Here is a 16,432-nt window from a genome sequence, read left to right as displayed (position 1 = left end):
TGGATAAGTCTAACAGCTATTCTGCGTATGACTTCAGATCTCGATCTGCAATCGTAGCTTTCCAAAGCCGCTGTCAACTCTGATCCTATCAGATACGCGTGTCCTTAGATAAGGGATCATATATTCCTCCATTCTATATATCGTATGAGATATGATTTTTAATCATTCTGTTTGTACTACTTCTCGATTTCTGATTTATGACGACAGACTAACTGAACAAATCAAATTAGTCCTAGCCCGGCCGAGCATTTACGTATGTCATCACTAAACCATCGAGGGGCCCAAAAGATATCGATTTTATCCTTCTTTGGATAAAAGGAACGGATAAACTTTTATACAATGCTTGCTTGCACTCACTAACCAAATCACACACAACAATATGTTTTATAACACCAAGTTACTAGTGCGTTTACACATTATCAATGTGCAACCGATTAGCAAGATAGAACTCACACATCTCGGTTTGAAGAATATAAGATGTTATCGTCTCACTAATCACTCGAGATAGTGATCCAAGTGAGCGTGGGTTTAATCCAATGCTCAAATCATATTCATAAGCACTCATGAACGTTGCAGCAAACATTGCTTATGTCTAATACTCTTTTAGATAATCCACACACCAATTCACGACAGTCTTCATTCATATCTACTTCCAACATATGAACAACTGTGGCCCGTTTGAATAATTCGATTATTCTTAATAAACTCAATTATTCTGGAAGTCAAAACATGCAAGGTGAAACACAAGAATAATACTAATCCCATATGGCCTCAAACCTTTGAGTATAAACAAAACACGTTTTATTTATAACCATATCGATTACTCATTATTTGTCGTTTCGGGTAATCAACTTCTTACTTGAATTATTACACTTGTCCCATGCTCCTAGCATGCACACAATGTTTACCTATGGTTCTTAGTTTTGTGAAATAGACAAATTGAACACGTTTCCAATCATTCTCATTTTACAACTCCAAATCCATTTTCTTAAGTGTAAGAATATCAAATTCTCGCTACTTATAGAATATGCTAGATTCTAACACTTTATGCAACGATCCTTTCGTAATGTCACTGCACCAAAGTCACAAAGACTATTGCCAATGATATTACAAAGTCCTCTATCGGAGATTGTTACAAGACAATTCCTTAGATATGATGTCTCTCTCTCAAAGTACATTCCTTTGAACATCCTTTTGCATAAAACTTTCTAATCTAGACATAGATTTTCAATATTTATTTCCCAATATGGACACGCTTCCATATTTTCCATATGACAACTCATTCTTAATAGAATCTTATCTATTCGTAATTATGTCGATATTTTCCATCCAATATGGAAACATTTCCATAATTTCCAATACTATACTTCCAACTACTCACAAGCGACCAATCCTCTTCGAACTTTGGATTGTCCTTTGATAGTTGTTTAATTATTTTAGTCAAAACCGATTCTAGTCCCTTTTCCCTCTAAATGCGCTAGACATTTGGAAAATGTTAGAATGGTCAAACATTAATCATAATCGAAACTTTAAGAACACACTATGTACCCTTGACTAAGTTTATTAACATTTCTCAACCTAGTCCTTTAGATTTGAAATGAAGCATAATATTCTCTCCCTTAATTATAGCAAAACAACCTTTCAACTCTTACAACTTTGCAACGTATGACTCTTGTTTTCTATAATTAATATTGCCAACTATGCAATACTTGCCTTAATAATCATACAATCATAACATTTATGCTCCCACTATCATGATGATTATCATAAAACATAACACTTATGCTCCCACTAGCTTCGACATGTATTCATAAACATCTTAACTTTCAGAAAAACAATACTTATTGAATTTCTTAAGTTCATGTTTCTAATACTTAGTGCTTTGATAATCTTTTATCAAGACTTCTTGAACTTATACACTTTTGCCTTAGATAGTTCATATGTGTGTCTTAACAATTAAGACTAATTGCCAAACCTCACAATTCAAATTATGGAAAGGGATGCCGTAACCATGATCGAATTCGAGAATGCAATTTTACAATCACTATCTTTTAAAATCTTTCTTAGTGAAAGCATTTTCTCACAATCATTTTCATGAAGGAGGAAATCTTATGACACTTAGATTTAAACGGTGTATGTGTTCCTATCCATGTGAATTTGTTAAAACCAAAGTTTACGACAAATTCAAACTCATATGGATCAAACTTCCTTAATCTTGATTTCTTGCCTTATGGTAGCACAGCTGTCCACCACATCTTCCAAGTAGTTAAGCAGCTCACCTTTTCCTATCAATGTACTTTCCATTGATCAAGGTCCTTGCCTTTTATGCATTCAAATGAGAACTCATAGGACTCACATGCATAATTAACTCGATTGGATTGGCACAGAAACAAAATAATGTCTTCACGATAGGTTGTAAACCTCAACTCGTGTGCTAGTGATGATCGATAAGGTTTGTTTGATTTGTTCTTGAAACTTTTCAAGACTATTAAGACTCCCACTGACTCCTTGACATATACGATTCTCTTATCAAAACATTTCTTGACAAACAAATATTCAAGAGTTAGTGTAGCTTTTATCAAAACAAAACACTTCATAATTTTGGTCTTAGTTGGTCTTTGCCTTTTTCAAGACATCACAACTTTCCACAATTGATGAATGTTATAAACCTTCTTAATACTATTCACTCAATGTCACAATCTTGATTTTAAGACTTGTTTTGGAACGAAGTATGATTAACTTCTTGATTTGACCATTTCTTCAATCATTGATTCCTCTTCTTGGACATACAATTGTACCAAGACTCACTTAGAGGATCAATTGAGATATGGTTCTTAATCATTAAGACCTATCATCAAGCATAAAAGCTACTCTCCCTTCTTCTTAGAATGGAGAAACTCTTATCTTTCTACCTACTTGATTCTTCTTATTCGTTTTGTTACTGATCTAAACCCTTTAATCAATTCAAAATTACAATTAATCTTGTAAGTGTAATCATATTTACTATGCCTTTAGTAAATCATGACGAATATCTTTGTTACTCTCATGGTGAACTTGATCAACACACAACTTTGTGTGTTCGATCTCCTAGACCTTCACTTGACACTTTGTCAATGAATTAGTCCAATTTCCAAATATGAAATTTCTAATTCATCGTGCATCCTCGTTGCATGATTCCAAGTTTCTGTCCAATTAAAACTTGGGCGATGAGAAACTCTCCCTATTTGGTAAATTATTGACATTTCCATAATTAACATAACTAAGAATCATATCCATTCGTTGTAGAAATATTCAAACATCAATTTTCATAACGATTTCATTGCAAGGAAACAAATAAATAAGTGAGTCAAAATTTATTTTATTTATAAAAACAGCGGAAAAACATTTGTCCTTACAATGCAAAATCCATCGAAAACTATGTAAAAAGAAAATTTCTAACAACTCTATCATAACTATCTAAGCTCAAAATCCAATCTTCAAGTCCATGAGATCGAGATCCATCTCTTGTGATTAGATTCATCTTGCTCTCTTATCAAGCTTCCTTTCTTTTCATCGATCCTTCAAAACATTCAAATGCAATCTTATCACATCATGTATTAAGAATCAATGAATAGGAACTTAATGGAGTTAGATAGTGGATTCTTACCTAAAGCGTAGTCATACTTTTGAGTCTCCCATCTCTTAGATCTCTTAGCTAAATAGGGAAACTTCGTCTCCAATGCCCCTTCTCTATTAGCAATAAAAGCAAACTGACTCTTTTGGAACAACACATGGAACTACTTCAGACATCGCCTTTCTCTTATGATCAAACTTTTCGATCATTGCATGTCTTTCATTGCCATTGTCTATATCCATCGAAGTCTCGAAGGCAGATTCACCAATCAACTTTGCTTTTCTATTGCGCCAAATCATTGCAGATTCAGCAACAATAAGCATATAGGTGAGATCTATAAGGGTCATGTCATAGTTCATCATATAGTACTCTCTTACGAACTCACTATATGAGTTAGGAAGTGACTGAAGAACCCAATCAACAGCCATTGCTTCACCGACAACGGATCCCATCATTCTTAACCTATCAATGTGTGACTTCATCCCTAAGACATGTGCACACACCGACTTGCCCTCTTTATGTTTACTTGCCAAAAAGGGCTTGAGTGATATTGAACCTTTCAATTTTACAATCTTGTGGGTTAGGGAGAATAATTGGAGGAGTAGGAGGAAGTGAAGCATGATTTCTTGTTCCTCGATCGAATTGTGGAATATCATCTTCATGTGGAATGCTTGTTCCACGGGATTTGAGAAGACCATAGTTGTCGAACTTTGACATCGGGAGAAAAACGAATTCAAGTTAGTTGATTGATTGAGTCCTTAGTAAATCACCCAAATGAAATACTAAGGCAAGGACCCAACACAATATTCTACAACTCGGGAGAGGGATGCCGTAACCCTAATTGCAGAATATTTGAAGGTAAGTGAATGACGATTCACTAATTTCCACCATGAAAAACGAAAAATAATTTTAAGTTTTAAATTTATGAAAACTCCTAGATCCTTTGTGCAACAACCAGAAATTTCCGCTTCATTTTAATGTAACTCTTTCGCACAACCGATCGTCGTTCCGATTTCCGATTTCCGATCTTCCGTTTAATTGATTCATTAACTAGGACACATTTAAAATGACTTAATGGGTGTCTTAATACATTTAGAAATCATTTTAACACCCAACTTTAGTGATCGGAATAATTCTAGAATTTACCGTATCGGGTTACGGTAATTCAATCGGGTACGACCAAATACCCCGTCTAACGTCGGTATCGGGTAGAATTCCACCGTGTCCAAAACTTAAACACTATATAAACGTGTTTAGGACTTTATTTGAAGCCTTTGGCCAAATTATCACTAAACATTACCCACCTCTCTCCTAATCCAAGATTAAAGGATCAAAACTCAAAATTAAAGCTTCTAATATCTAAGGTACCTTCCTAGCATTAATCTCTAACATATTTGGCATCCAAATTCGAGTTCAAATCATGAATTAGACCAACATTCATGAGTTTACGGCCATAGAACATTCATAGGTCGTAAACTCATATTTCAAGGGTTTTTAAGCCCTAAAACCCTTCCTTTGCATAGTTGGGACTTAGACATGAATCATGGACTTGTTAATCTAGACTTGGAACACCTCAAACTTAATTTTTGTGTGATAAAGAAGAGTTTACGGCCAAGGAATATTCTTGGGCCGTAAACTCCTCTAAAAAGGGGATTTAAGGTCTTTCAACATGTTCAAATGCTTCCAAACTCAATCTATGGCTTTGTGGTAAAATCTAGATGCATCTAAAAATGGTTTAAAGGATTGAAACACATCAAAAGTATGATTTATGGGAGTATACGGCCTAAGAACATACTCTTTGGCCGTAAACTCATAAAACAATGTTATAGATGCATCAAACACACTCAAATGGTTTGTACAAAATTCTAGAATCACATGTGATTGTTTTAAGCACCAAAAACTAGCTTTTTCTAAGGTAAAAGAGAGTTTACGGCCTTAGAACATTCCTCTAGACTGTAAACTCCAACAAAGGTCTTAATTGATGTTCTAAAATCATACAAATGCTTAGAAAATTAGTTTGAATCACATGTGATTACCCTAAGTAGCTTAAATCAATTTTTCAAAGCCATTGTGAGTTTACGGCCGTAAACTCAAAGAGTGTGGCCATAAACTCATGTTTTAAGTGTTTTAAATCCATTCCAAGTGTTCCAAGGTGTTTAGATAATTATTTCTAGCAATCCCTAAGTCCATTTGAGCCCTTAAAACACCAAAACCTCACCCACATGAGTTTACGGCCGTAAACTCATGTATGTGGGTGTTCCAATGTTGTAAACTCCTTAAAATGTTTACTTATGGGGAGTAAACTCAAGTCCCAAGTTCCTAGTGTCATTGCAAATCCAAGGATGTCACCGGGTCACTCCAAACGCTCGTTTTGAGGTGTTTAACCTCGATGGAGTGTAATGTTCCATATGATAAGTGAATGTACCTCTAATTGTATATATATGGACATTATATCATTTTACATAGGGTCATCGTGAGTAATCAAACCCTGAACCGACGTCTAGCATTCAAAATCGACACGTTTCCGAGTCCGGTGAGTTCATACCCCTACCCTTTTTCACTGTTTTTGCTGTTTTCAGGGGGGGAACACAAGCAGAGTACAAGGGAATTCTTGTACTCATAACATGTTTTCAAATGTGTGTTTCATATTCTTATGCTTTCATAACTGATAACTACAATTGATAACAGATCGGACATACAGATCACGTAACATATATTTGTGAAATAAGTCTTTAAACTAGTATGTTTTACATGTATTTCACAAATGGTTTTCTACATTTTATCAGTCAAAAGCATGACATTAAAACATTTGAATATAAAACCTGTACACTGTTTTGTCCTCGGTAACACTCCCCACACTTATACGAGTGGAGGACTTTCATATTATTACTAGTAAATTTGTTATTTCGGTACGATTGGAGACACGTCCTCGGAGAACACTCCACCTGGATTACGCGAGTGGAGGTATAGATCTATACGGGGCTGACTACCCCACACCTGGCTGCTAGCTACAGCCGAACCGAAATGGTTCAAGGGTGACGAAAGTCATAAGTATGTGGACGACTTATTGCCACATGTGGACTACTTATTGCCACAGGTTTCAGTCTATTGTAAGGTTATGGAACTCGCAATTAGGATAACAGAGATTTACTTACAGTAATAATGGATTATTTTATACATCGTTTACATCTTTTACATCTTTTACATCTTTTACATCTTTCACGTACTATAGTTAACATTCAGGAAAGTACGGGACTCTTCTGGGGAAAAACATGGAACCTAACTACGATTACATCTTTTACATCTTTAACACCGTTTACATTAGAAACTTACATGCAGGAAAGCATGGGGCTTTCCTGGGCAACACTTACATAACTAGAAAGAATCACAAAATGAATAACATTACATCTTTTACAATTTGTAACATACAATAAGGAAAGTATGGGACTTTCCTGGTTACCCACAATAAGTAAACAGAACAGTTTAACCAGTCAGATAACCAACTGTACGTTTTCATATGAATAAACATGTTTTCAGTGTACAAACTTACTATACTTTACAATTGTGAAACAATAACCAACTTTTAAGAAAATACGGGATTTTCTTGGTGTACAAGACATTTCAGAAACAGAAAGGAAACCGAAACATTTTCACAAACAAAAACCGCTTATGAACTCACCAGCTCTATGCTGATTTTCAAACCGCTTGTGTTCTCAGGTCAGCGTTAGAACAGGTACCCGAAGATCCTTTTGCTTGAAGACGGTGTACATGAAGACCCGTTACATTTTGTCTATATATACTATGTATCACAACTGTACAAACTTTACTTTTGAAACAATTGTAAAACTGTTATTACGTAATGTAATGCTTGTTTTACTTTACTTACTATGTGCATTGGATTTGGTACTCAACATGGAAGTCCACCCCGGAAATGTATTCCGCCTTCGGTTTTCGGGGTGTGACAGATTGGTATCAGAGCCCTTGTTTATAGTGAATAAAGTATACCAAACCTTACATGGTATAAAACTATAAACACTAAAGGGCCTAAGTGCTCTGAATTAAAAGTATCTTCAAACTACAAGTATTTTCAAAAGTATACAAGTATACCGAACCGTCACCATTCGTAACCACAAGTAGAACAGAACATAAGTAAATGGGTGTTGTGTACTACGGTTAAACCTGGGCAGTTATGTAGTCGTGTCTAGGGTCAATATAGCCTGGCCAACTATATTCACTCGAGACACAGCCAACATGTGCTTGGGAGTGATTGTGGTATGTGGCATGCCTAAAACTTACCCTAATATCCCAAACATCGAATCATTGTCGTAAACAATTCATGAAATACTATGGGAGTATTTCTCGATCCCGATCCTCTGTAGTAGTCCTTATTCAAGTGGTTTCCCTGTGATCACTCATAGCGATAAATTATCTGTTCGATAACTTTTTCCTGCTTTATCGCTTACTCGAATCATATAACTATCGTGTCTATCGATTCAATGTAGAGGACTTACCATCCTCTCTTTCTTGATCTTATTAGATCAAGATGCCTCCCCGAAAGAGACCTAGCTCAAAGAACAACAACAATCCTTCTTCGCCGCCACCTCCTCCCCAGTTTGACCTGGCATCAGTCCAGACAATGATGACCGCTGCGATGGTAGCAGCTATGTCACAAATGAACCCTAGTGGTTCAGGTGGTGGTACTCAATCTCAAAACCCTGAGGGTAGTCAGGGACACCAAAGAGGGGGTTCCTATAAGGATTTCATGAATGCGAAACCAACATCCTTTAATGGCGCTGGAGGTGTCATTTCTTTATCTTGATGGTTCGAGAAAATTGAGTCCATCTTTGAAATCTGTGCTTGTGCGGAATCCGATAAAGTCAAATTTGCAGCCTGTACCTTCGCGGATAAAGCTTTGACTTGGTGGAATGGCCGAGTCAAATCTCTGACCTTACCCGTAGCCAATGCCATGGGCTGGAAGGCCATGAAGGAACTTCTCATTGCTGAGTATTGCCCCCGTGGTGAAATGCAGAAATTAGAGCACGAGCTCTGGAACCTGAAGATGAAAGGTTCCGATATTGTTGCATATACTTCCCGATTTGATGATCTCGCACTTCTCTGCCCGGGGTTAGTCACTCCTGAAAACAAGAAGATCGAAAGGTTCGTTTGGGGATTATCTCAACCAATAAAGAGTCATGTTTTGGCTGCTCGTCCGGATACCTATGATAGTGCCAAGACCTTAGCACAAATTCTGATTGATCACAACGACGATGTCAAGGAAATCACTACCACTTCTAAGCCGACTCAAAGGAGTGGTGAAAAGAGGAAATTCTGGAAAAAGAAGAAAGGTCAATCTTCTCAAGGATCATCTAAGAAACAACAGACGGTAGCAGTCCATGCTGCTACTGCTACTCCTGTTGTTGCTGTTTCTGCTATGGGATCCACAGCCTCAACTCCTACCAGTAAATATGCTGGTAACCTTCCTCAGTGTGACAAGTGTAAATACCATCATCATCCTGGTCCCTGTCGAGAATTGTCTTGCACCAACTGTGGTAAGAAAGGGCACACAGTTCGATACTGCAGAACTCCTACCGAATCAGCCAACCAATCATCGGGAGCAGGTGTTAGTCAAGCCTACTACAACTGTGGTGAAGCTGGGCACTTTAAAAGGGATTGTCCCAAGAAGTCAACTGCCGGTAACACTGGAAGGGTTCTGACCATGGGACGGGAGGAAGCAGTTGCCGATCCCACTGTTGTTTCGGGTACGTTCCTTCTCGACAACTCATATGCTAGTATTCTTTTCGATTCGGGTGCTGAAAGGAGTTTTGTTAGTCATGCATTCAAACACAATCTAAAACCAAATCCTCAACAACTAACTGAAACATTTACCGTCAAGATGGCTAACGGTGAGAAAGAAAGCGCTAACGATATATTCATAGGTTGTACGCTTACCCTAAATGATCACTCAATTCCTATAGATCTCATGCCCGTCTCCATTAAAAGCTTTGATGTTATCATTGGCATGGATTGGTTGAGTCCCAATCATGCTGACATTCTTTGTTACGAAAAAGCTATCCGTCTCAATCTTCCTTCGAATCAAACTCTCGTAATCTATGGCGATAAACCCAGTTCCAACCTTCATATCATTTCTTGCATCAAAGCTCGAAAGCTCCTTCGAAAGGAGTGTGTTGCATTGTTAGCTCATGTAATCAACGAGAAACAAGAAGTTAGAGACCTCGCGAGCATTCCTGAAGTCTGTAACTTTCCCGATGTGTTTCCCGAAGAACTTCCAGGAATTCCTCCCGAACGTCAGGTAGAGTTCCGTATTGACCTAATTCCTGGAGCTACTCCCGTAGCAAAATCCCCGTATCGCTTAGCTCTGGCAGAAATGCAGGAGTTATCCAGTCAACTCAATGAGTTGCTCAGCAAAGGATTCATTAGACCAAGTTCCTCACCCTGGGGAGCTCCGATTTTGTTTGTCAAAAAGAAAGATGGATCCATTCGAATGTGTATCGACTATCGTGAGCTGAACAAGTTGACCATTAAGAATCGATATCCTCTTCCAAGAATAGACGACCTTTTCGATCAACTTCAGGGAGCCAACTACTTTTCTAAAATAGACCTTCGGTCAGGGTACCATCAGTTACGAGTCCAGGAGAATGACGTTCCCAAGACAGCTTTTAGGACTCGGTATGGACACTACGAGTTCGTAGTGATGCCCTTCGGTCTAACCAATGCACCGGCTGTGTTCATGGACCTGATGAACCAGGTGTGCCGTCCCTTCCTAGACAAATTCGTTATTGTGTTCATCGATGACATCCTCGTATACTCCAAAAACGAAGAAGACCACAAGCAACACTTGAGGCTGGTGTTGGAAACCCTTAGATCCGAAAGGCTATACGCGAAATTTTCCAAATGTGAATTCTGGTTACGGAAGGTAACTTTCCTCGGTCACGTAGTAAGCGAGGAGGGTATTCATGTAGATCCTTCCAAGCTTAAAGCGATAGAGAGTTTGTCGGCACCGAAAACACCCACGGAAATTCGTCAATTCTTAGGTCTCGCCGGCTACTATCGACGATTCATTCAGAACTTTTCCAAAATCGCCAAACCGTTAACCACTCTAACACAGAAAGTTGTACCCTTTTGTTGGAATGATAAACAAGAAATCGCATTCCAAACGTTGAAGAGAGCCTTATGCAACGCGCCTGTTCTGTCTCTGCCTGAAGGGACAGAGGACTTTGTTGTCTATTGCGATGCGTCTAATCAAGGTTTAGGCTGTGTGCTTATGCAAAGAGGAAAGGTGATTGCCTATGCCTCTAGACAGCTGAAAACACACGAAGTCAACTATACCACACACGACTTGGAGCTAGGAGCGGTAATCTTCGCATTGAAGATTTGGAGACATTATCTCTACGGAACCAAGTGCACAATTTTCACTGATCACAAGAGTCTGCAGCACATCTTTAATCAAAAAGACTTAAACATGAGGCAACGGCGATGGGTAGAATTACTCAATGACTATGAGTGTGAAATCCGTTACCACCCCGGCAAGGCCAATGTGGTAGTAGATGCCCTTAGCCGAAAGGATAGTACAAGCCACAAAGTGAAGAATCAGACGATGACCATCCATTCCAACTTACCTACGCAAATCCGAGAAGCTCAGTATGCAGCCCTCAAACCTGAGAACGTGTCAGATGAAACCTTGAGAGGAATGGAAAAGAAACTTGAGATCAGAGGTGACGGAGTTCACTGTTTCATGAATCGGATCTAGATTCCCAAATCCGGTGGATTCAGGGAAATAGTCATGGAGGAAGCACACAGAACCAAATACTCTGTTCACCCGGGTTCGGACAAGATGTATCTAGATCTCAAGAAACAATACTTGTGGCCAAACATGAAAGCTGAGATAGCTACATTTGTGGGCAAATGTCTGACTTGCGCCAAGGTCAAAGTTGAACATCAGAAACCTTCAGGTCTACTCCAACAACCCGAGATTCCCGAGTGGAAATGGGAAATGATTACCATGGACTTCATCACCAAACTACCCAAGTGTTCTAGTGGGTATGACACCATTTCGGTAATTGTCGATCGTTTGACAAAATCCGCTCACTTCATCCCAATCAAAGAATCATACAAAATGGAGAGACTCGCACGAATTTACATTCAGGAGGTAGTACGTCTACACGGTATACCAGTATCCATTATCTCTGATCGAGATAGTAGGTTTACTTCCAGATTCTGGCAATCTCTTCAGAAAGCTCTTGGAACCAAACTAGATATGAGCACGGCGTATCATCCTCGGACCGATGGACAAAGTGAGAGAACAATCCAAACCCTGGAGGACATGCTTCGGGATTGTGTCATTGACTTTGGAAAGTCGTGGGATACACACCTATCCTTGATCGAGTTCTCGTACAACAATAGTTACCACACCAGCATTAGGGCTGCTCCGTTCGAAGCCCTATACGGTCGTAAGTGCAGATCCCCTCTGTGCTGGGCCGAGGTGGGGAATACACAGTTAGCCAAGAGTCGAGTCCCCGACAGCGCTCTCACTGGTCTTGAAATCATCCGCGAAACCACCGAAAAGATCATTCAAATCCGTAACCGACTGAAAGCCTCACGTGATCGTCAAAAGAGTTACGCTGATAATCGTCGGAAACCACTAGAATTCCAGGTTGGAGACCGTGTCCTGTTGAAAGTCTCGCCATGGAAAGGCACTGTACGCTTTGGCAAGCGTGGGAAACTTAATCCGAGGTATATTGGACCCTTTGAGATCCTCTCCAGGATTGGTCCAGTTGCCTATAAACTTCATTTACCTCACGAACTCAGTAACATTCATCCTGTCTTCCATGTTTCAAATCTTAAACAGTGTCTATCCGATGAAACCCTAACAATTCCCTTAGATGAGATCGTGATCAATAAAAACCTCAACTTTGTGGAGGAGCCGATCGAAATCATGGATCGAGAAGTCAAACGTACAAAACAAAGTCGCATCCCGTTAGTGAAGGTTCGCTGGAATGCAAAGCGGGGACCGGAATTCACTTGGGAACGGGAAGACTCAATGAAACAGAAGTATCCACAACTCTTTTCTTATCCATGATTGTATCTTGTCTTATGTTCTAAACTTAAATTTCGGGACGAAATTCCCTTTAACGGGGGGATAATGTAACAACCCGAAATTTCCGCTTCATTTTAATGTAACTCTTTTGCACAACCGATCGTCGTTCCGATTTCCGATTTCCGATCTTCCGTTTAATTGAGTCATTAACTAGGACACATTTAAAATGACTTAATGGGTGTCTTAATACATTTAGAAATCATTTTAACACCCAACTTTAGTGATCGGAATAATTCTAGAATTTACCGTATCGGGTTACGGTAATTCAATCGGGTACGACCAAATACCCCATCTAACGCTGGTATCGGGTAGAATTCCACCGTGTCGAAAACTTAAACACTATATAAACGTGTTTAGCACTTCATTTGAAGCCTTTGGCCAAATTATCACTAAACATTACCCACCTCTCTCCTAATCCAAGATTAAAGGATCAAAACTCAAAATTAAAGCTTCTAATCTCTAAGGTACCTTCCTAACTTTAATCTCTAACATATTTGGCATCCAAATTCGAGTTCAAATCATGAATTAGACCAACATTCATGAGTTTACGGCCATAGAACATTCATAGATCGTAAACTCATATTTCAAGGGTTTTTAAGCCCTAAAACCCTTCCTTTGCATAGTTGGGACTTAGACTTGAATCATGGACTTGTTAATCTAGACTTGGAACACCTCAAACTTAATTTTTGTGTGATAAAGAAGAGTTTACGGCCAAGGAATATTCTTGGGCCGTAAACTCCTCTAAAAAGGGGATTTAAGGTCTTTCAACATGTCCAAATGCTTCCAAACTCAATCTATGGCTTTGTGGTAAAATCTAGATGCATCTAAAAATGGTTTAAAGGATTGAAACACATCAAAAGTATGATTTATGGGAGTTTACGGCCTAAGAACATACTCTTTGGCCGTAAACTCATAAAACAATGTTATAGATGCATCAAACACACTCAAATGGTTTGTACAAAATTCTAGAATCACATGTGATTGTTTTAAGCACCAAAAACTAGCTTTTTCTAAGGTAAAAGAGAGTTTATGGCCTTAGAACATTCCTCTAGACCGTAAAATCCAACAAAGGTCTTAATTGATGTTCTAAAATCATACAAATGCTTAGAAAATTAGTTTGAATCACATGTGATTACCCTAAGTAGCTTAAATCAATTTTTCAAAGCCATTGTGAGTTTACGGCCGTAAACTCAAAGATTGTGGCCGTAAACTCATGTTTTAAGTGTTTTAAATCCATTCCAAGTGTTCCAAGGTGTTTAGATAATTATTTCTAGCAATCCCTAAGTCCATTTGAGCCCTTAAAACACCAAAACCTCACCCACATGAGTTTACGGCCGTAAACTCATGTATGTGGGTGTTCCAATGTTGTAAACTCCTTAAAATGTTTACTTATGGGGAGTAAACTCAAGTCCCAAGTCCCTAGTGTCATTGCAAATCCAAAGATGTCACCGGGTCACTCCAAACGCTCGTTTTGAGGTGTTTAACCTCAATGGAGTGTAATGTTCCATATGATTAGTGAATGTACCTCTAATTGTATATATATGGACATTATATCATTTTACATAGGGTCATCGCGAGTAATCAAACCCTGAACCGACGTCTAGCATTCAAAATCGACACGTTTCCGAGTCCGGTGAGTTCATACCCCTACCCTTTTTCACTGTTTTCGCTGTTTTCAGGGGGGGAACACAAGCAGAGTACAAGGGAATTCTTGTACTCATAACATGTTTTCAAATGTGTGTTTCATATTCTTATGCTTTCATAACTGATAACTACAATTGATAACAGATCGAACATACAGATCACGTAACATATATTTGTGAAATAAGTCTTTAAACTAGTATGTTTTACATGTATTTCACAAATGGTTTTCTACATTTTATCAGTCAAAAGCATGACATTAAAACATTTGAATATAAAACCTGTACACTGTTTTGTCCTCGGTAACACTCCCCACACTTATACGAGTGGAGGACTTTCATATTATTACTAGTAAATTTGTTATTCCGGTACGATTGGTGACACGTCCTCGGAGAACACTCCACCTGGATTACGCGATTGGAGGATTACACCCATAACCAGAATCTCTGGTATTTAGAGAGCGTGACTTGAGTGTATAGATCTATACGGGGCTGACTACCCCACACCTGGCTGCTAGCTACAGCCGAACCGAAATGGTTCAAGGGTGACGAAAGTCATAAGTATGTGGACGACTTATTGCCACATGTGGACTACTTATTGCCACAGGTTTCAGTCTATTGTATGGTTATGGAACTCGCAATTAGGATAACAGAGATTTACTTACAGTAATAATGGATTATTTTATACATCGTTTACATCTTTTACATCTTTTACATCTTTTACATCTTTTACATCTTTCACGTACTATAGTTAACATTCAGGAAAGTACGGGACTCTTCTGGGGAAAAACATGGAACCTAACTACGATTACATCTTTTACATCTTTAACACCGTTTACATTAGAAACTTACATGCAGGAAAGCATGGGGCTTTCCTGGGCAACACTTACATAACTAGAAAGAATCACAAAATGAATAACATTACATCTTTTACAATTTGTAACATACAATAAGGAAAGTATGGGACTTTCCTGGTTACCCACAATAAGTAAACAGAACAGTTTAACCAGTCAGATAACCAACTGTACGTTTTCATATGAATAAACATGTTTTCAGTGTACAAACTTACTATACTTTACAATTGTGAAACAATAACCAACTTTTAAGAAAATACGGGATTTTCTTGGTGTACAAGACATTTCAGAAACAGAAAGGAAACCGAAACATTTTCACAAACAAAAACCGCTTATGAACTCACCAGCTTTATGCTGATTTTCAAACCGCTTGTGTTCTCAGGTCAGCGTTAGAACAGGTACCCGAAGATCCTTTTGCTTGAAGACGGTGTACATGAAGACCCGTTACATTTTGTCTATATATACTATGTATCACAACTGTACAAACTTTACTTTTGAAACAATTGTAAAACTGTTATTATGTAATGTAATGCTTGTTTTACTTTACTTACTATGTGCATTGGATTTGATACTCAACATGGAAGTCCACCCCAGAAATGTATTCCGCCTTCAGTTTTCGGGGTCTGACACTTTGAGATTCATTGAATATTTCAATGGCATGTTTAAATCTCGATATGCCCCTCTTGTTTGTGACTGGGATGCCGAGGATCACAAAGCGGGTGTGAATAACCATGCAAACTACATGGTGCCCTCACATGTTACAATCACCTATTCGATGTGCCGGTAAACCACACACGCTCCACCGAACTATGACAAACATTGAGTCACCCTTTGCTACCTTTGCTTAGAACCATTTAGTGTGCCAGTAAACCACACACACTCCACTAACGTCTTCACAAGGGCACAAAGTGTAATTTCATGGAATTGCATCAATTCACTTTTACCTAAGTAACTAAGATTGGGAATTTGAAAAACATTTAGTTACTTTGTATTTCATTATACTTATAATGGAAAGTTTCGTCCTATCCTACCTGTTCGGCTAACGACCCTCCACTAGTCAAGAGTGCGGTGGGTAAGAGTGGATACCCATTCAATCGCCATTTTATAAGCAATTTCCTTAAACACCCCTTATAGACCAGTTTCGTGAATGAGGCCTACTAACGGTAAGATTGACTTTTACTCATACATATATATAATGTTATACTTTTAA

The sequence above is a fragment of the Lactuca saligna genome, chromosome 5 (genome assembly GCF_052625555.1).
Source record: "Lactuca saligna cultivar CGN05327 chromosome 5, ASM5262555v1, whole genome shotgun sequence".
NCBI lineage: Eukaryota > Viridiplantae > Streptophyta > Magnoliopsida > Asterales > Asteraceae > Lactuca > Lactuca saligna.
The sequence above is the reverse complement of the archived record's forward strand: the minus strand, read 5'-3'. Positions refer to the sequence as shown.